Below are 24,906 nucleotides of genomic sequence, written 5' to 3'. Positions count from 1 at the left end.
CTCTTCCGGGGGTCCGGGCTTGCAGCAACTTTGGGGAAATGAGAGAGAGGGGACGAGCTGGGGTCACGAAACGACACAGAGGTCATCCACGGAGCGGCGAGCGGGCCTGGGAGGTGCTCTGCTTCTCCGCCACGGCCCCCTCGGAAGGGCCATCGCTCACACGGCCTGACAAGCAGAGCCCTGTGCTGGTGCTGGTGAGATAAACAATGGATGCCCCAGCACCTCATTAAGACAGCCTTTGCTGAGATGGAATCTGCTGGTGCATTCATTAATAGAATTAACGCCTTTTCTAGTTCCTTTTGAGACCGAGGCACGTTTAGTCCAATCCCCAGAGCAGAGAAAGCCTCCTCCTAAAAGCAACTGCCAAGTGGTTTAAAATTACATCAGCGTTTTTGTTGCAAGCATGAAAAAATCTTTTTGTTTTATTGCCAAAGTAATATATGCTCATTTTAAAAGTCAAGTCACATAGAAATGTATAAAATAAGAAGACAGTGTCTCCTTCTTGTCCCCCCCACCCCCACCCTGCCACACTACCGGGATGACCCCTCTTCACAGTCCGGCTTCTACTTTTCTGGGCATTCTGCTAAGCACATAAGCACACATACCCACAATTTACATATATGCTTTATACTATACACACCATTCTGCAGGTTGATTCTTTAATTCAGCAATATGTCATGGACATTATTCCCTGCCCACACATAGAGATTTACTTCATTCTTCTTAATAACTGTGTAACAGTCGATAATTATGATGATTCCACAATTTGCATAACTGTTCCTCTTTGGGTAACTGATTAATGCCTTTCATTTTTGCTATTTCAAATACTGTTGAGTGAGTTTCCTCATACACATATGCTTGTGCACTGCTACAAGTATTTCCTAGAAGAGAAATTCTTAGAAGAGGGATTGCTGGTCATGGGTTTGCATGTTTTGAGGGTTGGCAGAAATTAGCAAACTGCTCTCTTAAAATGCCATACAAATTTACCTCTATATCCATATTTCAGACACCCGCTCCAAAATTGAGAAAAATTGGTTGTTTTAAAATTCTGTCAATCTTATATGGGGGAAAAATCTCACTGATGTGTAAACTTGGGTTTCCCTTATCATTATGAAGTTGAGCATCTCCCGTGCTGGTACCATTTGCAGTTCTGTGAATTGCACATCCACTTGGCAGTCACTGAAAGTGTACACCAAAGACCAGCCACAGGTCTAGGACAGCAGCCCTTCTCTTGGAGAATGCGCACAGGGTTTCTGCTGCTGTTGAGTTCCCTGATTCAACCAAAGGAGCCCACTCAGGAGGTTCAGTGACCCTCCCCCACCACAACTTGGAGAAGAGTTGAAACCCATGCATTCATTATCTAGTGAAAGCGAAAGTGAAGTCGCTCAGTTGTGTCCGACTCTTTGCAACCCCATGGACTGTAGCCTACCAGGCTCCTCCGTCCAGGGGATTTTCCAGGCAAGAAAACTGGAGTGGGGTGCCATTTCCTTCTCCAGGGGATCTTCCCAACCCAGGGATCGAACCTGGATCTCCTACATTGCAGACAGATGCTTTACCATCTGAGCCACCAGAGAAGCCCATTATCCAGTGGATTGGCTAATTTACACACCTCGGGGGACTATCCTGGTTGTCCAGTGGATAAGAATCTGCCTGCCAATGCAGGGGACGTGGGTTCAATCCCTGGTCCAGGAAGATCCCATATGTTGCAGAGCCACAAGGCCCTGCATCACAACTACTGAGCCTGAGCTCTGGAGCCCGGGCTCCCCGACTAGAGATGGCAGCGCAGTGAGAGAGTGGTTGCAGCAGAACTGGAGAGAGGCCCCCGCTCGCTGCAACTAGAGAAAAGCCACACAGCAACGGAGACCCAGCATGGCCAAAGGACTGAAATTTCTTAAAATTTAAAAAGAGAGAGACATCTCTGGAAGAGCATATCTATTTTTAAAAAACACACGTGAGGGGATCTTACTTTTTAAAGTTTGGCCAAAACAAGAGAGACCATGATAACTGAGAGGCAAGTGACCCAGTGGGAGAACCACAGGATACACTGAAAAGATTAAATAGCCACCACCTTTTAAAGTCTTTATCGAATTCGTTATAACATTGCTTCTGCTGTATGTTTTGGTTTTGGGGCTGAGAGGCACGTGGGATCTGAGCTCCCCAACCAGGGATCGAGCCGCACCCCCGCACTGGAAGGCGGGGGCTTGACCGCTGGGCCTCCGGGGAGGTCCAACGTCGGCCGCCGTGAAAGGCGCGGGACTCCAGCGTTTTTAGAGATGAGTTCCATTTACCCTTCAAAAGTCACGGAGTTCCCTCATCATTAAAATAATTTCCATCTATAGAAAATGTGGAAAAGTCCAAAATTCATGTTTTGCAAGTCAGTGTTACACTACTGCTAGAATCCTCTTAGAACGGCGAAGGAAAGAAAGTAATGAGAAATTGCATTTACAAATATTAAGGTAAAGAATTTCAAAGAAAATATCAATGTATTGAATATAACCCAATGTAATAAGAAAGCATCATCAAGCAGAAGTTATTAAAAATGTAAGAACAGGTTAGCTTTAGGTAATTGATCACTAAATTTACTACATGAACAAGCAAAGGAGAAAATTGCAAATTTTTCATCCAGGGATACCCAAAGTCATTCATATAACTGAATACACCTCAGACACCTTTTTTTTAGTCTGTGTAATAAGAAAAAAAGTACCTGAATATGATTTAAAAAAAAAAAAAAAAAGCTACCTTAAAACAACATCAAGGGACTTCTCTGGTGCTTTGCTGGTTAAGAATCGACCTCGCAATGCAGAGTGTGCATGTTCGATCCCTGATCGAGAAGCTAAGATCCCACAAGCCACGGAGCAACTGCCCCTGCACCGCTACGGAGATCAGCACAACCTAATCAATCAATCAATTAATCTTTAGCAACTGTGTATAAAAAAGCAACATCAAAAATCTGCACCCATTCAAACCAGAAACAAGATGGGAAGTTGCACTCTCACAACTATTATAATTTGTTTGGCAAGTCTACCCAATTAAACAAGTCAAAGAAAAGAATAAGCTATATATCTGTGGAAACAAAGAGACAAAATTATATTATTGGAGAATATGACTATATGGGGCTTCCCAGGTGGCACTAGTGGTAAAGAACCCACCTCCCAATGCAGGAGACCTAAGAGACCCGGGTTCGATCGCTAGGTTAAGAAGATCCCCAGGAGGAGGGCATGGCAACCCACTCCAGTATCCTTGCCTGGAGAATCCCGTGGACAGAGGAGCCTGGTGGGCTATAGTCCGTGGGGTCGCAAAAGCGTCAGACACGACTGAAGCAACTTAGCATGCGTGCACACATAACTGTATACCTACACACTCAAGATATGCTGCTAAGAAAACACTAGAATTTACAAGAGAATTTTGTGAGATAAATGGACGGACACGAGACAAACATACAAAACTCAATAGCCAGCATCCTCTAAACCAGAAGCTTAGGTCAGCTTCCCTGGGACACAGACGCTGAAGACTCTGAAATCCACACACAGCACCCGTGGAGAAGCGAGGCAGCAGGACCGGGCAGAGGGGCTGTCGGCCTGGGATGCAGCTGCAACAAGGCCTCAGCCAGTCCCACGGGAAGCTCTGAGCGTCAGTGGATGGGTCCCAAGCCGAAGCCCGGGGACCACACCAGGGATGAGGCCGTGGTGGGCACGAATTGTCTGGGGTGAGGCAGCTTCCTGAGGCAGAGGGCAATTTCTAGAGAGAGTCCTGCTCTAGAGGCAGTCACGCTTCAGGTCTGCCTGTCCTGAAGCGGGTGTGAGCCCCAGACCACAGCAGCTCCATAGCCAAACCTTGAGCAGCCCCTGACCCCGGACTTCTCAAAAGCTCTGCCCGCTGCAGAGTTTTCCCTTCTCTCTCCGCCAGGCCCAGACTCACCAGCAGAGCACGTTTGGCCCACACACCCTCCTCTGGTGAGTTTCCCAGGAAGATGCCAGCAGAATCCCGCCCATACAGATGGCCTGTGACTTTCACTGCGCTCCCTCTCGACTGAAGTGAGCTACTTCTGTTCAGGCGGACTGCCGTTGCTGGGCACGACCTTGTGAGGCAGGGCAGTCCCGGCCGTGTGGTCAGCTGATGCCCCGTGTCAGGCCCTCTGTCTCCACAAGGGCCAGTGGCTAGTCAGGAGGTGTTGCATAAATGGTGATCAATTCTCCTGTGTGGATGGCAGGCCCTTGCTCTAAAACCTGAGGGTCTGCACTGGTGATCCTACCGGGCTTATAAACTCCACGTAGCATCCATTCCCACATAAATACTCAAACACCATAGGCACAAGACCTGCCCGCTAGTATGGCCTGAGCACAAGGCTGCCCACATCCCAGCTTAGAATTTCTGTAGGGTCTCTCCTGCTCCAGGAGCAGCCAAAGCTGGCAGCCGTCCTTCCATAGGATTCAGTAAATGAGTCGGAGCAGGGCCCCCACGTGTGAGCTGCAGGCCCAAAGAGGCCCCTGAGCCTGGTCCTTCCTCCTCCTCAGTGGCGGCAGGCGCTGGGCCGGGTGGTCTGCTCTGGGCTCACAGAGGGCGCCTCGGCATCCCATGGACCACGGGACCCCACACGCATGCCAGCGTGGCAGGCCCTGAGTCCTGCACGGCTCGGGCGTCTCCCCGAGGCCTCGCACACCCACCCCTGCCAGCTCCTTCCATCGGATGGTCACGGTCACGGTGGACCTCACGACGGTGTGAAGTCTGTCCAGATGGTTCAGGCCCTTCGGCGATGCGATGACAGAAGACAGAAGAGCTAGCTCAGCCCTGGGGCAAGACCGTAAGGAGCACTGCTGTTCCTCCCACGCAAACGCAAGCCGTCGCCGCGGGGTGGAGAGGAACGTATTGGCCACACGAGTGGCCAGGTGCCCGGTGCCGTTCTGGCAGAGACGCTGCATCCAGGCGAAGCCGTGGTTCAGATTTCTATGTGGTTGCGTTTGCGGAAGTCCTCTGTGGGTCCGGGGGCTTAAGAGAACCGGGGAATCTGGGGCTCCTGAGTGTTTGCCCCAGGAGGCTCCCTGGGAAGCAGACTCTGGGGGTCGGGGAAGGGCTTGGTGACCCACGAGGAGAAGGTCAGGACAGACCACGATGGGCCGAGCTCCCAGGGTGGCCTCAGCTGCCCCTGGGGCCCAAGGCCTCTCCTCGCCACCAGTGCTGACCAGTCAGGGGAGCAGCTGTCCCGGGCAGAGGTGACCCCCTCACCAGGTGCAGGGAGAAGGCAGTGCCGGTGGACTGAGCCCAGCTTCTGAAGCAGCTCCGCCAGGGAGCTCGGGTGCCACGGGGCAGGCCTGCCGAGGTTGAGAACCCCGCCTCCTGGAAGCCAAGCCCTGGGCCTGGTCCCCCGCTGGTTCCGCCCTTACCACAGACTCTCACACTGACCTTCAACCAGACCGCAGGTGGCTCAGCTGCCGGGCAGCCTTCTCCAGCGGTGGCACCAGCCGTCTGATCCCGTGGCGCTGCCGTGATCCCGTTCCTGCCGCCCGGTGCCCAGCCTGGGCACAACCACGGCAGCCCTCCCCAGAGTCACACCCCAGGCCCCAGGGCTGCAGCCCCCCCGACACAACCTCGCCACCAGCATCAGCGCCGAGGCCGCCGGTCCCTCCTCCATCCATGTCTGCCGCTGACTCCCGGGACCACGCGGGAAACAGACGCGGGGCTCTGTGGTTTGTGGAGCGGGCCAGGGGCCTCCTGGGAAACAGCTGTGAGTGAGCAGGAGCGGCAGACGAGAGCTGGAGAACTCGCTCAGCGGCTCGGAGGCGACGAGAGCCGGCCGACCCCACCGCGGCAGCCCCCCAGAAGGTCCCACACTGGAGCGGGAGCGGACTTTCAGCCCCAAAGTGGCCAGTCACTGGACGTGCACTCCACCCCAGGAGGCACCGAAGGAGTCGGCCCCTGTCTTCAGCTGCCCCCCAGCTGGCCTACGGGGAGGCGGCTGGTGGTCACAAGCCATTGGGGAGCGGACACCTCGGTCCGGCGGGGCCTCCGGGTGGCCCAGCCCAGCCTCCCGGGAACCAGCCGACCGCTGTGAATGGAACCCCCTGCCAGCGGCCGCAAAGTCCATGAGCACGAGGAGACTGGAGGGGGCGTGTGGCCGAGACGAAGGGGCATCCATGCCCCTGGAGGACGGGAAGGGAGGCTGGAGGCCCGGAGGGAAACACCGAGCTTCTGGGGGAGCCATCCCCCCGCCTCTGAGGGCCGGTCCGTCCCAGAGAAACCTGCAGGGGTGTTGCCAATCCAACCCAATTCCTATTTGTTTACTTTCAAGTTTAGTTATAAAGAACGGATTTTCTGTGATTATCAGAACTTTATGCAAAGTGTTAAGTATTGCCATGCAGCGGGTATAGAACAACCCAGGGAAACGGGCAAGAGGGGCCAGACACAGTTCAAGTGCACGGGAACCTGGTAGAGGAAAACGTGGCCCATCCGTCTAGTGGGGGGGCCGGGGGGCCACTGCACAACGGTGTTGGCGTAGCCGACCAGACGTGGGAAGGAAAGTACGCTTAACCCTTACCTCATACCAATGCAAAAATAAGCTCAGTACATTTTAAAGGACCGGAATGCAAAACAAACAAAATATCCAATAGGAAAAAAATGTAAGACTATTTGTATAATTGCAGGTAAGGGTGACACTTTCAGCCAAGACAGGAAGTCCAGTAACAAAAAAAAAAAGCGAACAATTCAACCATTATACAAATGTTAAATCCTCTATGGCAAAGTAAAATACATTAGCAATTTTTTAAATACTACATTAGTGTGTGTGTGTGTGTGTGTGTGTGTGTGTGTGTGTTAGTTGCCCCAGGTGTGTCTGACTCTTTGTGACCCCATGGACTGTAGCCCACCAGGTTCCTCTGTCCATGGGATTCTCCAGGCAAGAGTACTGGAGTGGGTTGCCATTTCCTTCTCCAGGGGATCTTTCCGATTGAGGGATCAAACCTGGGTCTCCTGCATTGCAAACAGATTCTTTACCGTCTGAGCCACAAGGAAGCCTATTACATGAGTATGTTACATATTCATATGAAAATGTTACATTTGTGTGTTTAAAATATGTGAGTAAGGAGTCTAAAGACAAACAGTGGGGCCTGCGCAGCTGTCTCTCCATTTGCAACAGAAAACACGCACAGCCATGTAACCAGGAGGGTTAATTCCCCGCCTGTACAAAGAGCTCCTGCAGCCTGAGGAGATAAAGGATGAACGGAGGGTTCATGCAAGTGGGAACACAAGCCTGGATGCGGAAAGGTGCCTGCACGCTCGGGCAGTGAGGAGACACAAGTCAAAACAAAACTCACCCAAACACAAAAGGTCAGGAGCGGGCAGGGGGCGGGTGTGTCCAGGCCAGGAGGCGGGTTCCGGCCGCTGAGGGAGAGCTGCTGGGTCTGGGAGCTGGGGGCACCTCTGAGGCACTCTGCTCCGTCCTCTCACCCCCGCCCCGGATCTTCCCCTTGTGAGGACATATGTCCATGAATGTTTATCACAACGCTCTGTGCCTCCCAAACGCGGAAACAAGCAGAATGTTTACAAACGAGGGCCAGGCTGAGCACACTCCTGTGCCTCCTCTCGATGGAAACATACACACGAGACAGAAGGAGCCAGGGCTCCGGGCTCCGGCTTGAAGGATGAACCGTCACAGAGCGAAATCTGAAAAGCAAATTGCAAAGTAATGTGTGCAGTGTTGTGCATTCTGCGCACACAGAGTCTGGCTGTTTATCTGACACACACGAGAGACGGGTGTGCTCGGAGCAGGAGGCAGCAGGCCAGCCCGCCATCGCCTCGGGGGGGACGGAGCCTGCAGGCTGCCCGGGCGCACATCCGTCTGTCCCCTCTGGCCCACAGGTACCTGATGCTACTGGGATCTGAAGGAACACTGTGCAACCTCAAGGCAGTCACCCCGGAGTCAGATGCAGAGGCTGCTTTCAGGGCCTGACGGTGGCTGGCAGCCCCCCAGCGTCCTCGAGGCAAGACTGTACCTGCGGAGCAGAGCGGAGCAGACGAGGAGCGCCCAGCCTCCTCCTGGCCTCCTCCCAGGCCTGTGGCCAATCGGCTGCAAACCTTGCCTCCCTGAATCTTTGCTTCTTCATCTACAAGTTGGGCTGATATTTCCCCACCGCAGGCCAGGCATGTGCGGGGGCAGGGCCACGATGCAGAGCTGTTCTCAGGACGACATCCATGAGCTGTTCTCCTCCATGGACTGTTCCTGGGCATCTGCTCCACACTGGCCCTGAGTCAAGCACCTGTTCTCCCTCCAGAGCCGCAGACCTGAAGGATGGGGGGCCGACTTCTAACTCTGTAAGACACAGGCACCACAGGTGTTCAAGCCATCGCCATGCTGAGCCAGAGGAGGAGGCTGACCCGATGAGGGTCCAGAAGGATCCAGGAGATTTGGGAGGGGCCTGCGTGAGAGAGGCAGAGACACCCAGAGGTCAAGGCATCCTGCGAGCTCCTCAAAGTCGGAGAGTCACGGATGGAAGACTCTGGAAGGAACGTGCCCATCAGGCCTCACCACCTCCTCTGGCCTGGGGGAACAGGGCTGGGGGAGCTGGTGGCGGGGCGGGGGACACACAGCTGGAGGGGAAGGCCTCCCACCAGGATTCTGGGTTTACAAATTCCTTTTCGCTTTGTGTATGTCTCATTATATTGCAGTTTATGGCTTTCCTGTATTCTTTGTGAGTTTTTCTATTTGCCAGTTAGAAATACCCTACTTTGTCCCTTTTAAATATTTTGCTCTGAATTTTATTTTCTATGATATAAATACTGCATTACTTACTTTTTTTGGTATTTTTGATAGGGTTTTTTTTTTCAGCCTTTTTTGTTATTTGTTCTAATTCCATTTGAAAGTCTTAATCCTTTAACACATTTACTTAACCCATTGACATTTATGGTGATCTGTGAAAAAATAAAGTCTTACTTTATATTTTCTATTTTATTTGTTTTCCCCCTTTCTTACCTTATTTTAGAGAAAAAGTTTTTCCTATTCCGTTTTTTCCGTTAACTGGCTTTGAGATATTTACACTCTATTTCCAATCTTCTCCTGATTGCCTGTGGACTTAAGCTCACAGTTTTCTGGCAGCAGTCTGGGCCGACGGGCCCTCAGAACAAGGCCAGGGTCGCAGTGTAGTTTGATTTCTCTCCATGTCTCAGGTCTCCCCCGAGCCTCCCCTGTTGACCCCACATGGAATTTTAGCTTCAGATTGTGAACCTCTTTACAGCTGGTACGTATTTATTTGAACTTCACAATGTGCTACCTCTTTTGTGCACCTTCATCTTCACCTGCGAAATGTGAACAGCAGCACCTGACCCCCAGCCTCACCGTGAGGATCGGGTTAGACCATCTGTGCGCAGCGTTTAGCAGAATTCTAACAGTAAACAGTGACCATCGCCAGCAGCACTCGCGTTACCTTTCTTCCCGCTGAAACACATCTCCCGACAGTTCTTTCAGAAAGGCGGGTGATGGGGGCCAAACGTCTTTCTTACACATAAATAATGGACTATCCAGGCATGTCCTCTCAGAACAGGGAAGACTTTTCTATCTTGTCACTTCCAACATGGAGAAGACAGCTGTCAGTCTGATCCCTGCTCTTTTTCTGTAACATCCCCTGCCTCCTCCTCCTCACCCGGCTTGGAAGCCTTTAGGATTTTCTCTGTCTCATCATTTTGCACTTTAATGTGTCCAGAAGCAAATTTGGTGTGTGTGGGGAGTGGGGGGAGTAGTTTGCATTTATCCTGCTCAGCACTTACTGGTCTCTCTGGTGAGGCTAGTTTGCCCCTGAAAAAGCGCCCCCCAAACCACCTTCCCCCGACTGTCTCTCGGAGCCCCAGAAGGCAGGTGCCGGGGCTTTCAGACCTGCAGGCCCCGTCTCAGCTCGTCCTGGTCCTGACCCCATCCCTTTGCCTCTGTTTTGGTAGAGCCTTCAGCTCCCTGTCCCAGCCCACCGCCTGCCCCGCAGCCTCTCCAGTCCTCACGCAGCCCACCCACACCCGCGTGCGGTCTGTTCCCAGTGGCTCTTTAGCCCAGGCCTCTCGCTGTCCCTCTGCCTCACTTCCCAGGACCCCGGCCCCGCGTGTCAGACCCCTCTGCTGCCGTTTGCTCTCGTGGCGGCTCACATCCCTGGAGATTGGGTGACGCGTGACGGTGAGCTCACCTTACCTGCAGCTTCTCCCCATGAGGCCCCTGCTGTTTTGCCTGCCACACCCTTGGGGGTGACAAGGCCCTCTCACGACCAAACCTCAGTCTCCTCTGCACACTCTTCACAAACAAGCCTTGGCCTTGGCCTGCTGAGTCCAGTTTATCAAGATCCCCCACCCCGGGACTTCCCTGGTGGTCCAGTGGCTAAGACCTCACCCTTCCAATGCAGGGGGCCCAGGTCCCGTGCCTGGTCAGGAACTAGACCTCACACGCCAGAACTAAGACCCGGCACAGCCAAACCCAACGGGCATGAATCTGAACACACTACAGGAGATGGCGAAGGACAGGGAAGCCTGGCATGCTACAGTCCATGGCATTGCCAAGAGTTGGACACAACATAGCGACTAAACAACAGCCAAGTAACCAAATAAAAAGAATCCCCAACTCCCGATACCCAGCTGAGCTCTGCCTCTCCCAACGTGGCTACGTCCCATGTCCCTCTGGGTAGTTTTCCATCCGTTCCCGCACCCTGCCCACCTGTCCCTGTGTGTTCAGGGTTGAGCCCAGTCTCTCTCCTTTTGCAATAGTCTTGAATAAAGTCTTCCTTGCCATTTCTAAAAGTGTCCAGGGTAATTTTTTTCTTCTTTTACAAAAGAAAGGCTGAAGGCTGAGACTTAACTTCAATCTCCAGTAAGAGTGGAAGGGCAGATCATGCCTGGTTGAGGTTATTGGGTCCAGACCGGGCATGAGTGCTCCATACCCCTCCCAGAGCCACCAGATACCAGGACATGCCCTGTCTCTTTGAATCAAGATCCCACAGTCGCTGATCCTAGTTTAGACAGACCCTTGATCACTGAGCTTGACCCAGGGAAGGGGGTTGGGGGGAGGGTACAAAGTGTAGCCAATCACTGCCCAGGTCAGAAAGCTTCGTTTATACACAAGCATCCATTCTGTAAGAGATCAAGGAAACGGCTTGCGCAGGGTAGAGGGAAGCCTTTACGGAACTGAGGGCCCTTTCCATACCTTGAGCAAAACTTGTTTGATTTCTAGGTTGTCCCACACCCAAGCACGGCTCTGTCTGCCACCCACAGACCAGATGTCCCCACTCACTATTGTGAGAAGGCTGCGGCCACAGATAGAATGTGAAAACAGTCTCCAGTTGGAGAACATCTGGGGGTTGAGGAGATGAGACAGCACAGGCAGGAGAGGGTAAAGGGACCAGTGCAGGGAGCACAAGTTTGGAGAACTTCTGCCTTTATTTGGCACTTCCTTTTTTAAAAGAAAATTTTTATAGCTCAGGAAACCAAGAGAAGAACCAAACATAAAAAAATGCCATGCCCTATGATCAAAGGCCAATTGCAATGCATCGAATTTGTGCACAGAGGCAAAGAAATTGTTCCTGAAAAAAAAAGTGCAAATTGCTAGTTCCCTGCATGTAAATGAACCGTTAATTGCTTTTTGCAAACAATATTTATGCAAATGGTCTCCCATTCTGCAAGGCTGTGCAGATAATGCCCTTACATCCCCATTTGTCACCACCTCAGCCGGACCCCCACCGCACACTCTCCTGTCTTCTTCCTCCGCAGTGCTGGGGCCCCTCTCTGCCGCCTCCTTCTTGCTTCCTCCTCAGCACCTCTGCCCCGGGATCCTCCTCCCTGAATCCTGCCTCCTTCCTTCCATACATGCAGGTCCTGCTTTCAAACCTCCTACCCCCAAGTGAAAGTCAAGGCCTGACAGCTCGCCCTGCACTCAGCGCTGCCAACATCTCTCCATCAGCAAAATCAACAGGAAATCTAAGAACCTGGGTAAGTTATGCAGACATGTCACAATATTTCAAACACATAAAGACCTTCTGAAAACCAATAAGAGAAGGCCCACAAGTCAGCAGAAAGAAATTTTCAGACAAGATGAATCATTAGAAAATAAAACCCGCTGAGTCTTAAACACATGAATGGGATCTTTAAATCGCTCACATAAAAAATGTGCTCTAAAGCTCCTGGAACAGGACTTGGGGAACCAAAGAGGATGGAAGCTGCCTGGGTCTGCATCCCCTGCGGAGCTGCCAGAACCGGCGAAGAACAAGAACAAATACAACCGCGCAGAAACTGCGCCCTCAGCGTGACTAGAAGGCAGACTGCCCGACTTCAGAACGACTGTCAGACGGAAAGTGCGAGAAGAGAAGGAGGGCGACCAAGAGGCGCCAGGGGCAGTCTTCCCCGAGCGAGCTTGGCAGCGAGTGAGAGCAGCCCAGGATGACTTGGAGGGGGGACGCAGACGGGGGCTGGCCGAGAAGCCAGAACCAGAACCAGAACCAGCGCAGAACCAGAACCGCTGGCCACAGGGCAGCGAGGTGGCCCCACGTGCCTGCACAGCAACACGGATCCCACACCCCAGCCACCAGCTGCGGAGATGCCCGTGCAAAGTGGGGTCTTTGAGAAGCGACGGTCAGGAGAAGCAAAGCAGAAGGAAGACGCGCCCTGTGGGAGTCACGCGGCAAAGGCAGAAAGGAGCACAACGCGGAGACTCCAGGCCCCCTAGAAAGGCGGAACCAAGGTGAGAGGACACACCGCCTGGCCCACTCCCACCACCATCGGAAAGAAATCTGTTAAGGAACCCGGACTCTCTTCTTCACCGCACAGATGGAAGAGGGGCCACTGAACAAGCAGTCTTGTCAACACCCCCCCTCCAAATCCACGGATGAACAGATCAAAATTACCTCTATTCTGAAGCGAAAGTGTTAGTTGCTCAGTCATGTCCGACTCTTTGTGACCCCATGGACTGTAGCCCGCCAGGCTCCTCTGTCCACGGGGATTCTCCAGGCAAGAACGCTGGAGTGGGTTGCCATTTCCTTCAGGGGATCTTCCCAACCCAGGGATCAAACCGCAGTCTCTTACTTCTCTTGTATTGGCACATGGGTTCATTTCCACTAGAGCCACCAACGTACTCAAAAAAGCATTTGGGGACACAGAAACCATCCTGAGTCAGAAACTAAAACTCTATGAACACAAATGGACGAAAGCGGGAAGAAGTGAAGAGGTTGGTGGAGACCAGCAGGGAAAAGGGAGGAACAGGGAAAATGACCCACGAAGTGAAGACTAAAGTCAAGACACCGAGAAAGAGCGGACTGGATAAAGGCATCAGGGAAGGAGAAAGGCAACCAGGAGCCTGAAAACGGGATAATGTGAGAAGTAGGAGGAGGCCAGGGAGAAGAGGGGTGAGAAACACCAGCAAAGAAGGACTTCCAAGGCGTGAGTGCGGCCTCGAAGGAGGGAGACGGGCAGGAACAATATTCACAATCACCGCCCAAGAAGATGGTCCACAAGTAGAGACCGGAGTCTCCACGGTGAAAGCCCATCCCCGTGGATATCGGGGAGGATTGAACTGCAATGATCGACTCTGAGACACTTCCTGGAGAAACAGCTACACTTCCAAGAACAACCCAAGACAACTCACAAGAGCAAACGAACTCTCCTGGCATCAAGAATAACAGCAAAGCAGCTGGGGCAATCTTCCCCAAACACCAGTGAAAGTCTGAACCAAGGAGTCTGCATCTGTAGAGAAAACACTTTCTGTTTCTGCAATGCTGTGGATTTCTGAGCCGGACGTGCTGGTGACTTGGGTTACAGGATGCCAGAGGGGCAAACCAGCCTTGAAGTTTCAGAGAGTGGCATACCCAGGAGAGAGGATTCCAGGTCTATCTCCCTTTGCCACGTCTTTAGATTTCAAAATGGGATAAAACTGAGAGCTATCCCATTACATCCCCCAAGTGGTAAACAAGGGACCGTCCCTTCTGTTCTCTGCATTAGAAAGAGAAGCTTCTTCTCCCGGGCTCCTGGGGAGGTGAACGGCAGGCTGGGGAGGGAGTAATCTGTATAGTAGTTCATGCATGAGCCACAGGATTCATAATTTTGGGTCCCTCTCCAGTGGGCGAAGCTCCTTTGCAAGAGCAGGGTCCAGCCTACTCTTGCCTGCTGCCCCAGGTGGGACCCGTCACAAGGAGCAGATGCAGAGATACTCTGCAAGGAAACCCAAGGCCTTCCTGTAACCCAAAGATCGCGTGCTTAGCCGTTCAGAATCCCATGCTTACTTACGCTCAGGATGAGATAAATAAATTTAGATACAAAAGTGTATCAATATCCAGCCAAGGTATCCTTCAAGTATCAAGGCCATAGCCAACAGTTTCAAACATATTAGAACTTAGGAAATCCTGAACCAGGAGCCCTTTGTGAGGGAACTTCCAAATAATTAACTTCATCCAACCCAAAGGATGACTCAGAAGAGTTCAGCGGAAGGACCAATGTGGTGGCAGGGAGGAGGGTGGGACACTAATTCAGTAACACTGTGTGTGTCATGACAAGGATAAGGCCAGGCCTTCGTAGGAGGAGAGAAAAAACAGAGAATGTGTTCATCTGTGTTGCACAGACAGCAGGGGGCGGGAGTTATCACCAGAAAATGACAAACCAACAGTGAGGATATAAATCAGAAAGCAGGAAACTAAGGGCACTTAGTGTGAGCACAGAGGCCATCATGACGATAAAACACAAAGGCACAGAAAAACAGCAAAGAGCAGAGACCACACATCAGACAGTAAACATTACGGTACGCACCCAATTATAAAATACGACAGCTGACACCAAATGTGCAAGTCACATTAATAAGCGTTAACAGGTTCGGTGCGTCCATTCAAAGAAAATTATTCAATTTGGCTCACAAGCAGCAGCCTGCTCACCACACTACAGGAGGGACCCACCTAGAAAGGTCTAACAGACACAGAGGCTGTAAGGAGAGAGGTGGACAAAGGGAACGTCAGAACAGAAAGCATTAAACACGGCAAAGACGGCCTTTAATGCAAGAGGACACAATTCCGAACAAAAACAGCAGCCAGCTGACTGAAGGAAAAACTCAGGGATTCACGGAGTCATAGAGACACAAGGAGAACTCGACTTCACCGCACCCTCGCAGGACCAGACGGACACGGGGACAAGGAAAGAAGAACACCTGACTCTAACCAGGAGACACAGCCAGGCGACTCCACTCACCCCCGGGCCACCTGGGAGTCAAGTGGGCATCAGGGGAGCCACGTGGGGCAGCCCTGGCCGGTCCCAGGGCCCCACCTGGCCCTGACGCTCTCACAACACCCGGAGGGGATGGGGTGGGAGGTGGCCGCGGCTCAGACACAGCTGTACTCGACCCCACACCCGGAGACCACCAGGAAACAGCTCTCCTCACCGGTGCTTCTGGACGGGATGCCCGAAGGCCACACCTGCCCAGGAGACAGACGGCTCCACGTCCGCCCAACAGAGCAGAACTTAGGGACAGGTCTTACACACACACACACACACACACACACAGAGACACACACACAGACACACAGAGACACGCAGAGACACAGGAGACAGACGGCTTCACATCCACCCAACAGGGCAGGGCTTAGGGACAGGTCTTACATTCACACACACACATGCACACACACATACACAGACACACACATACACAGACACACACATACACAGACACACACATACACAGATACACATGCACACATGCAAACACATGCGCGCGCACACATACAACGACACACACACATACAATGACACACAGAGACACATGCACACACATACACATGCAGACACACACATGCATACACACATAAACACACATACACATGCACAGGCACACACACATACACACATGCACACAGAGACACACACACACACACACACACACACACACACACACACACACACACACACACACACACACACCATAGGTCTAGGGAGAACCCTCCCAGGCACTCTGGAACAGTCACAGAAATTGGTCTTAGATGGGGTCATAAAACATCAGTAAGCTCCATAAAGTAGAGGTATTACAGTAAAAAATCAGTCATAATATAAAACTGGAATTTAACAACAACATGAGGGGGGAAGGCCCTTCCTCTTGGACATTTTCTCTTTGGAACCAAACAATTCTTAAATGAAAGCAGAAATACACAATGAAATTGTGTACTTTATTTTAAAAATAACAATAGGGAAAATGTTACATATAGGGTTCCAGGGGATATATTTAAAGTGGTGACCAAGGGGAAAATTCATAACTCCAAACACTTTTATCAATAAACATGAAAGAAAGAAGAAACAAAATTCTCAGCTCAAATATCTAGAAAAAAGAACCACAGACTAAACCAAAAGAAAGCTCAAGGAATGAAATAATGAAGATAAATGTTCAAATTAATGAGTTAGAGAACAGAAAAACACTAGCAGATTAATAAATCAAAACCCTGATTTTTTTTAAATTAACAAAATAAGCAAACTACTAACTAACTTGAACATAAAAAAGGGAAAAGATCAAATACAAAATAAGAAATGACAAGAAGAAACTAACCATTGGCGCAAAAGAAACTAACCATTGGCGCAAAAGAAACTAACCATTGGCGCAAAAGAAACGTTTAAAATCACAGGACCACTTTGTAGGCATCCCTGCAAACAAAATTTAAAACTCCAATGTTTCAGGTTAAACTGTGTCCCCGTCCAAAAAAAAAAACAGTTACTATTTTTGGTATGAGATACCATCCTCAGTGCCTCAGAATGCGACCTGATGTGGAAGTGGAGTTGTTGCCAAGGTAATTAGTTAAGGTGAGGTCACCTTTACTCACCTTAACTCGTTGGAGTAGAGTGAGCCCCTTGTCCACTGTGACTGCTGTCCTCATAATGTCCCCAGATGGGGAATCCGGGACTTTCCCGGCGGTCCAACGCAGGGGATGCAGATTTGATCCATGGCTGGGAAACTAAAATCCCACATGCCAAGGGGCAACTCAGCCCGCACACCACAACCGGACAGACTTCATGCCGCAAAAAAAGGGCCCCACGTGCCACAACTAAGATGTGCTGCAAGACAAATAAATAAACAAACTTTTAAAAAAAATAACGAGAGGAATTTGGATACCATCCCACAGAGAGGGAAGACATCATGTGAAGATGGAGGCAGAGACCGGAGTGAGGTGCCCACAAGCCAAGGATAGTCAGCAGCCAGCAGAAACCAGGAAGAGGCAAGGAAGTTTCCCTGCAGGTCTCGACAGGAGCCTGGCCCTGATGCCATCTTTGCTTCAGACTTCTACCCTCCAGAACTGAGACAATAAAATTCTGTTATTCTAAGCCACCCAGTTTGTGGTACTTTGTTACAGAAGTCCTAGGAAATTAATACACTCGATAAAAGGGATAAATTCCTAAAGAAATGTTTGGTCCCCAGGTCGGGAAGATCTCCTGGAGTCGAAAATGGCAACCCAGTCCAGTACTCTTGCCTGGAAAATTCCATGGACAGAGGATCCTGGTGGGCTACCGTCCATGGGGTCGCAAAGGGTCAGACATGACTTAGCACACAGCACACGTGCATTCACCTAAAGAATTGCCTGTTACCGAAACTGACCTAACCAGAGATGGAAAACACAAAGAGAATAATTTCCAGAGAAGAAACTGAGAAAGTTGTCAAGGAACCTCCCCATAAAAAAAGCCATCAGGCCCAGACAGTTTCACAGAGAATTTCTACCATATTTCCAAAGACCAAATAGTTTTAATGTTTCGTAAAAATTTCAGATCATTGAAAAAGAAGGCAGACATATAAATCCTTTTAGTGATACATTTAAATCTTTTACACACAGTATAAAAAGGAAAATGATAAACCAGTATCACTTAAAAATAGCGGTGCAAGAGCACTAAGTAACGCAGCAGCAAACAGAATTGACTGTCACAAAAGAAAATAATGTACCCTAACTGAGTGAGATTTATTTCAGGACTACAGAGCTGGTTCAATATTAGAAGGACTTTCCTCTAAAATTAGGGATGAAGCAAGGATGTCTAGCATGTCCGTTACTATTCAATGTTGTTCTAGAGGTATTAGCCAATGCAATTAGACAAGAGAAATTAAATAGAAGCATGTGAAAATGAAAGTGTCAGTCACTCAGCCACGTCCGACCCTTTGCAACCCCATGGACAGCAGCTCACCAGGCTCGTCTGTCCATGGGATTCTCCAGGCAAGAACACTGGGACCAGTGGCATTCGCTTCTCCAGGGGAATCTTCCTGATCCAGGGATTGAACCCAGGTCTTCTGCATTTCAGGCAGATTCTTTAGCATCTGAGTGAAAAGAATTTAAACTATTTTTATGAATGATAGGCTCATATTTCTAGAACACTCATAAAGAACCAATGATAAAACTAACTCAAATAATAAAATATCTTAGCAAGGTAGCAGAATGTAGCATTAACATATGGAAACCAACAGCCTTCGTAGCCTTTGATTGTGTGGATCACAACAAACCGCAGAAAATTCTTAAAGAGATGGGACACCATCACCTTACCCGCCTCCTGAGAAATCTGCATGCAGGTAAGAAGCAACAGTTAGAACCGAACATGAAACAACAGACTGCTTCCAAATTGTGAAAGGAGCACGTCAAGACTGTATATCGGCACCCTGCTTATTTAACTTCTGTGCAGAGTACTTCTTGTGAAATGCCTGGCTGGATGAAGCACAAGCTGGAATTAAGATTGCCAGGAAAAATATCAGTAACCTCAGATATGCATATGACACCACCCTTATGGCAGAAAGCAAACAGGAACTAAAGAGCCTCTTGATGAAGTGAAAGACGAAAGTGAAAAGGCTGGCTTAAAACTCAACATTCAAAAAACTAAGATCATGGCATCCAGTCCCATCACTTCATGGGAAATAGATGGGGCAACAATGGAAACAGTGACAGATTTTATTTTCTGGGCTCCAAAATCACTGCAGATGGTGACTGCAGCCATGAATTTAAAAGAAGCTTGCTCTTTGAAAGAAAAACTGTGACCAACCTAGACAGCATACTAAAAAGCAGGCATTACTTTGCTGACAAAGGTCCATCTAGTCAAAGCCATGGTTTTTCCAGTAGTCATGTGTGGATGTGAGAGTTGGACTATAAAGAAAGCTGAGCGCCAAAGAATTGATGCTTTTGAACTGTGGTGTCGGAGAATATTCTTGAGAGTCCCCTGGACTGCAAGGAGATCAAACCAGTCCATCCTAGAGGAAATCAGTCCTGAATATTCATTGGAAGGACCGATGCTGAACATGATGCTACAATACTTTGGCCACTTGATGCTAAAGCTGACTCATTTGAAAAGATCCTGATGGTGGGAAAGATTGAAGGCAGGAGGAGAAGGAGATGACAGAGGACGAGATGGTTGGATGGCATCACGGACTCAGTGGACATGAGTTTGGGCAGGATCCAGGAGTTGGTGATGGACAGGGAGGCCTGGCGTGCTGCAGTCCATGGGGTCACAAAGAGTCAGACATGACTGAGTGACTGCAACTGAACTGAACTGATACCTAAAATACTAACCAGATGGAACCCGTGTCTCCCAAGTTGCAGGCAGATTCTTTAAACTCTGAGCCACCAGGGAAGCCTGGTTGAGGACATAATGGTTCAGAAAATACCAATTACAGTAGCAACAAAGATTAAGTATTAATTCCTGGGAAAAAATCAACAAAACGTGCAAAACCTTTACGAAGAAAACTTTAAAGTGTTTTCTTTGAAACTGACGACTTAAGCTAATGGAAAGGATTCCCTGTTTTTTGTTTTCTTTTTAAATTTTTGACCACACCGTACGGCATGCACGGTCTTAGTTCCCCAACCAGGGATGTAACCCACACTCCCTCCAACAGAAGTGCCGGAGTCACAACCACTGCTCCACCGTGGAAGTCCCAGACATCCCCTGCTCTTGAATAAAATAAGTCAATGTAAAGAGTTAAGTCCCTCTGAGTGAATTTATAACATAAATTTAATGGTATCTCAATAAAATGCCAACAAGGCTTTTTACAGAGCTAGACAAGTTGAAGTTTGTATGGGGAAAAAAATTTATACAAGTAGAGCCAGGAAAACATTTGAGATAAAGAAAGCTCTAAGGCAGCCCTTTCCACCGGATCCTAAAACACACTCGAAAGCTGCTGCAACCGGGCAGTGCAGCAACAGTAGATGAACAGACTTGGGGAGCGGACCAGAGAGTCCAGACATAAGCATATACATATACGGAAATTTAGTATACGGTAAAGACAGCATCTCAAATCATAGGGGCAAGGATGGACTCTGTGTATACACTATCTGTCTGCATATATGTGTTTTTTTAATACTTTATTTTGAAATAATTGTAGACTCACAAGAAGTTGCAAAGAAATATCCAAGGAGGTCCCAAGTAGCCACACCCCATCTCTGTCAAGGATGGCATCTTACATAACCGCACCATGTCCACACTATGAAACTGGCATCAGTACAATCCGCAAGGCCCATTAGACTGCCCCAGTTACACGTGTGTGATGTGTGTGTGAGAGAGAGAGGGAGAGAGCTCTATGCACCTCCTAACACGTTCCACGCACTTCCTAATGCGTTCCATGCTAACATGTTCCATGCACTTCCTAATGCATTCCATGCCCTTGCCCACCCACCACCAGAGTCACGTTGCAGAGGGCCCCTGCAGGGCTGCCTGTGCTACCTTTTACAGCCCCTCAACCTCCCCGCCCCAAATGCCAACTTCTGACAAGCACTCCTCTGCCCTCTGTCTCTAAAGGCATCACCCCGTAAGAATGTTACTTCAGTGGAACCACCCTGCAGGCAGCCTTCAGAGGCCGGCTCCTTTCACAGACCACCACACCCAGCGCATCAATAGTCTGTTCCTTCTCTTGCCAGTGTGTACTTATCAGGTTATTTAAACATTTGCTCACTGAAGGACACTGGAGTTTTCCTAATTTGGGGATTATCAATAGAGTTGCTGTGAGTATTCACAGACAGGTTGTTGCATGAACTTAAGTGTATATTTCTCTGATACAAATACCAAAAAGTAACAATTGTTGGGTCCCAAGTACATTTCTAGTTTGAAAAGAAACTGTCCCTGAAGTGGATAAAATGGACCTCAGTTTATTTTTAGACCTCATCAAAATTTAAATCTTTATCTCTGCAAAACCCTGTTAAGAGAATAAGAAAAATTACAGACCTGAAGTAAATATTGGCAATTCACATATTTGATTAAGGGCTTGTATCTAGAATATATAAAGAACTCTCCAACTAAACAGGAAGAAAATAATAATAATAATCCAATCAGAAAACAGGCAGGACATCCCTGGTGGTCCACGGGTGAAGAATGCGCCTGCCAAAGCAGGGGACATAGGTTCAATCCCTGGTCCGGGAAGACCCCACATGTGGAGGGGCAGCTAAGCCCAAGAAGCACAACTACTGCACCGGCCCTGCAGCCCGTTCTCCGCAACAGAGAAGCCACTGCAGGTAGAAGCCCGCAGTGCAACCAGAGAGGAGCCCCGTTCCCCACAACCAGAGCAGAGGCCCCGCTCCCCACAACCAGAGAGGAGCCCCCGCAGCAACCAAGATCCAGCACAGCCAAAAATACAGAAACAAAAACTCACAAGGGTTTTTTTTAATGGTTACAATTGCAGGTGTTTATTCTACCACACCCACACCAAAAAAAAAAAACCCCGACACTCAGATACAATTTCATATTGATAAAACCAGGGAGAGTGACAACTCATTCTGCCGGTGAGGTTGTGGGGAAAGAGGCGCCCTGACACATGCTGGGAGAATGCAAACAAACAGACACTTGAGACAGGACCTGGGCAGTGTCTTATGAAACTACACACATTCTTCCCTTATGACCCAGACGGTCTAGGATGCACCCTGAAAATACCATGGCACAAGGTTGTTCCCCGCAGCCTCTTTCGTAGTTGGGAAATGTCAGAAGCAACCTAAATACCCACATCTTTTTCTCTCTCCCCCACCCTCAAAATTCTAGCTTAGCCTTTGCATACTTAATTAAATCCATTCTGTGCTGTATTGTTGGAGGATGTGGATGATCGAAGGATTTAGGGCAGGGGCGTAGAGTGTATGTGAAACGCACAGACTGTGTGTTTCCATAGATTCGCCTAGTGCAGGATCATCAGTAGCGAGATTCGACATTTTAAAATCAGACCCAATATTTTGGAATTTTAAAATGACTTTCTGCCTCAAAGTTTGGTTCCTATTTGGTTGTTAGTGGGAAGAGGACTAGATCAAAAGAAACATAAAATAAAAGCAGCCTTTTTAGTTGCAGTGGTTCAGCGCACAGACCCCAGGGCCCGGGGTTTTATCGGGAGCTGCTCATGTTAGCAGCCTCCATCTATCAGTGGTTCAGCATAAACCATATTGTTTACACAAACACTTTAGCCACAGCAAGTTCTAGAGGTGGCGGGAATTCTCTGGAAACCCACGTCCCCAGAGGTCAGCCACGGGTCACCCTTGCAAGCAGGACTTCCTAAGGACAGCAGTCTCAGCCCCTCTCTGGGAGCTGTCTTCTGCACAGACAGGGGCTGAGAAGTTTCCAGAATTGGTGAAAGGTAGATTCTCAGATCCATGACTCATAAGTTCCTGGCAGAATTTAAAAATCAATTACATACCTAATTATACCACAGTGTAACTGCAGAACTTCATGATACAGAAAATATATTAAAAGCAAAGAGAGAAAAGCATATTTCCTAGTTTGCTAGGGCTGCCATAAAGAAATATCACAAAGTAGGTGGCTTAAAAAATTATTTTTAAGAAATTAATTTTCTTATAGTCCTGGAGGCTGGAAGTCCCAGACCAAGGTGTCTCAGGTACGGGGACTTCCTTGGCAGTACAGTGGTTAAGACCCTGCGCTTCCACTGCAGGGGGTGTGGGTTCTATCCTTGGTAGGGAAACTAAGATCCCAAAATACTGGATTTACACAAAAATGCATAAAACAGACGGGCTGTTCCCTGCTTCGTCCACAAGTTTTGATAAGCAGTTACTGTTCAGATCTATTTTCTCATTTCCCTATGGACGCCTCTTTGAAGCTGGATTATTTAGAAGCATTTTCTTCATTCTGAAACTGTGGGGTTTGCTAATACTATTTGCTGCTGATTTCTAAGTTGACTACTCTTTCCGCAGAGAATGCATCCTGGAGGACCCACAGGTTGGTATTTCTGAAACGTGGCCAGTTTTTGTAAACCTTCCTTCCTTCAGAAGGATGACCTCTAATTAGTGCTGACGTCCATGTGCGTTCATGCAATTACGGAATCGTGTTTCTACACCTTTCCTACCTTTATTCATTTTTACAATTATCAGCTCGTGTGACTACTGAGCACTTGAAATACCACCAAGGGGGTCTGAGAAACCGAATTTTAAATTTTATTCCATGTCAATTTGTTTGAATGTAAATGGTCCATGTGGCTCTGGGCTACCACACCATACAGCGTAGGCATGAAAGTTGGCTTCTTTCACAAACGGCACAAGGACACCACCTCTCCACGGGAGAGGGGTTCGCTTCAGTGACCGCCTTCCACCGCAGCCACACTGAGCTGCAGGGGGATGAAAATCGCCTCACGGACCCTTAAGCTTTTGAAACGTGAAAAACGAAACTATTGGGTTGCCCCAAAAGTTCATTCAGGTTTTTCTGTAAGCCTTTTACAGGAAACAAAGTATGTTTATGATACTGGTGAAGCAAAGGACTTCTTAAATAAGGCACAGAACGGACAGACAATAAGGAACATATTGATAAGCTGTCCAGCTTGAGTGTGAAATTCTGCGTGCCAGAAGTTTCCCACAAACAGAGTGACAAGCAAACACAGACTTGGATAAAAGCGTTGCCCCGCGTGTGACTAGTGAATTGTCAGAATCCAGAAGATAAAAACAACTCCAGCAAAAAGCGATCTAGAAAGGAAAAAGACATATAACCCAGCTGAAGAGTGGGCCAAGGGTACGGTCCAGGGAGCCACTAGGGTCTCTGGCACCTTTTATTGCTGCACGTGGCCTCCTGCTTGGGCGCGGACACTGGCTTCACCAGAGCCCCGGCCTTGGCCGTCACCCCATCGGCGTGGCCGGCCTGCCCCTGCTGCCACTCACCGGGCTCTGAAGTCCTCTGCCTGGTTTTGGAAAAATTCAGGCCAATCCATTCTCCCTCCCGTGGCATTGATTAAACGCTTGTATCAGAACACCCATGCGCCATGAAAAATCACCGCATGGGTTGACCCTTGGGCTCTGTGGGCAGCAGGTTTGGGTGAAGACCCAGCTGCCCACCTGCTGTCTGAGACCCCAAGCCCTAGGTGGCCCCTGGCCCCAGGTCCCACGGCCGGCCAGGCAGTGGAGATTGAGGAGTAGGACCAATTGTGACATCAGCCAGGGAGGCCCCGGGCTGCGTCCACCCAGGCCCACGTGGAGGTGAGGGGCTGGACCCTGCAGGTGAGCGGGACCCTTCCCCCATCTCCATCTCACATGATCCCACCGCCTTGGGCAGGACCGGGCACAGGGCTCGGGCCAGCCCGGGTTTCTGCAGCCCCACCGTGGACCTCAACCGAGCTGCTGGCCTCAGCCCTGCAGAGAGTGGACCGAAGCAGCCTTCTCCTGACCTCAGTTGATCTTAATTACCTTCTCTCTCCAAACACAGCCACGTTGGAGGTTAAGCTTCAAACAGGCACTTGGCAGGAGAGGAAACAGAGTTCAGTCCAGCAGCCTGTCCCCAGCGCCTCTGGGTGGTGCCAGCTGGCCCCGGAGGTGGCACTTGGCCGCCCAGCAGCCACTGGCTGGGACGCAGGACAGGGCACACCTCCCAGTGAAGGGCAGCTCGCAGCCCCGAGCGAGCCCGACGCACAGTCTGCAGCTGCCCGGACCCCCCCGAGACCAGCTGAGAGGGCAGGCAGGAGCAGCACGGCATGGGGGGTGCCGTGCAGGGGGCACGGCTGCTGGTACA

At 49.8% G+C, this 24,906-nt stretch overlaps 1 long non-coding RNA gene across 1 annotated transcript; it reads right to left on the bottom strand.

Moving 5' to 3' along the window:
• Positions 1–645: 645 nt before the first annotated feature.
• LOC145530026 (uncharacterized) lies at positions 646–24,277 on the bottom strand. Its single transcript, XR_014071423.1, has 5 exons — positions 24,063–24,277; positions 16,794–17,025; positions 7,856–8,302; positions 7,308–7,656; positions 646–5,709 (listed from the first exon to the last, which is right to left on the bottom strand). It is a non-coding gene; the product is annotated as an uncharacterized LOC145530026 (long non-coding RNA).
• Positions 24,278–24,906: the final 629 nt, after the last annotated feature.

Source organism: Giraffa tippelskirchi, chromosome 12, assembly GCF_054371585.1.
Source record: "Giraffa tippelskirchi isolate mGirTip1 chromosome 12, T2T-mGirTip1v1.2.pri, whole genome shotgun sequence".
NCBI classification, from domain to species: Eukaryota; Metazoa; Chordata; class Mammalia; order Artiodactyla; family Giraffidae; genus Giraffa; species Giraffa tippelskirchi.
Note: the sequence above shows the minus strand (reverse complement) of the source record. Positions and strands in the feature narration are given on the sequence as shown.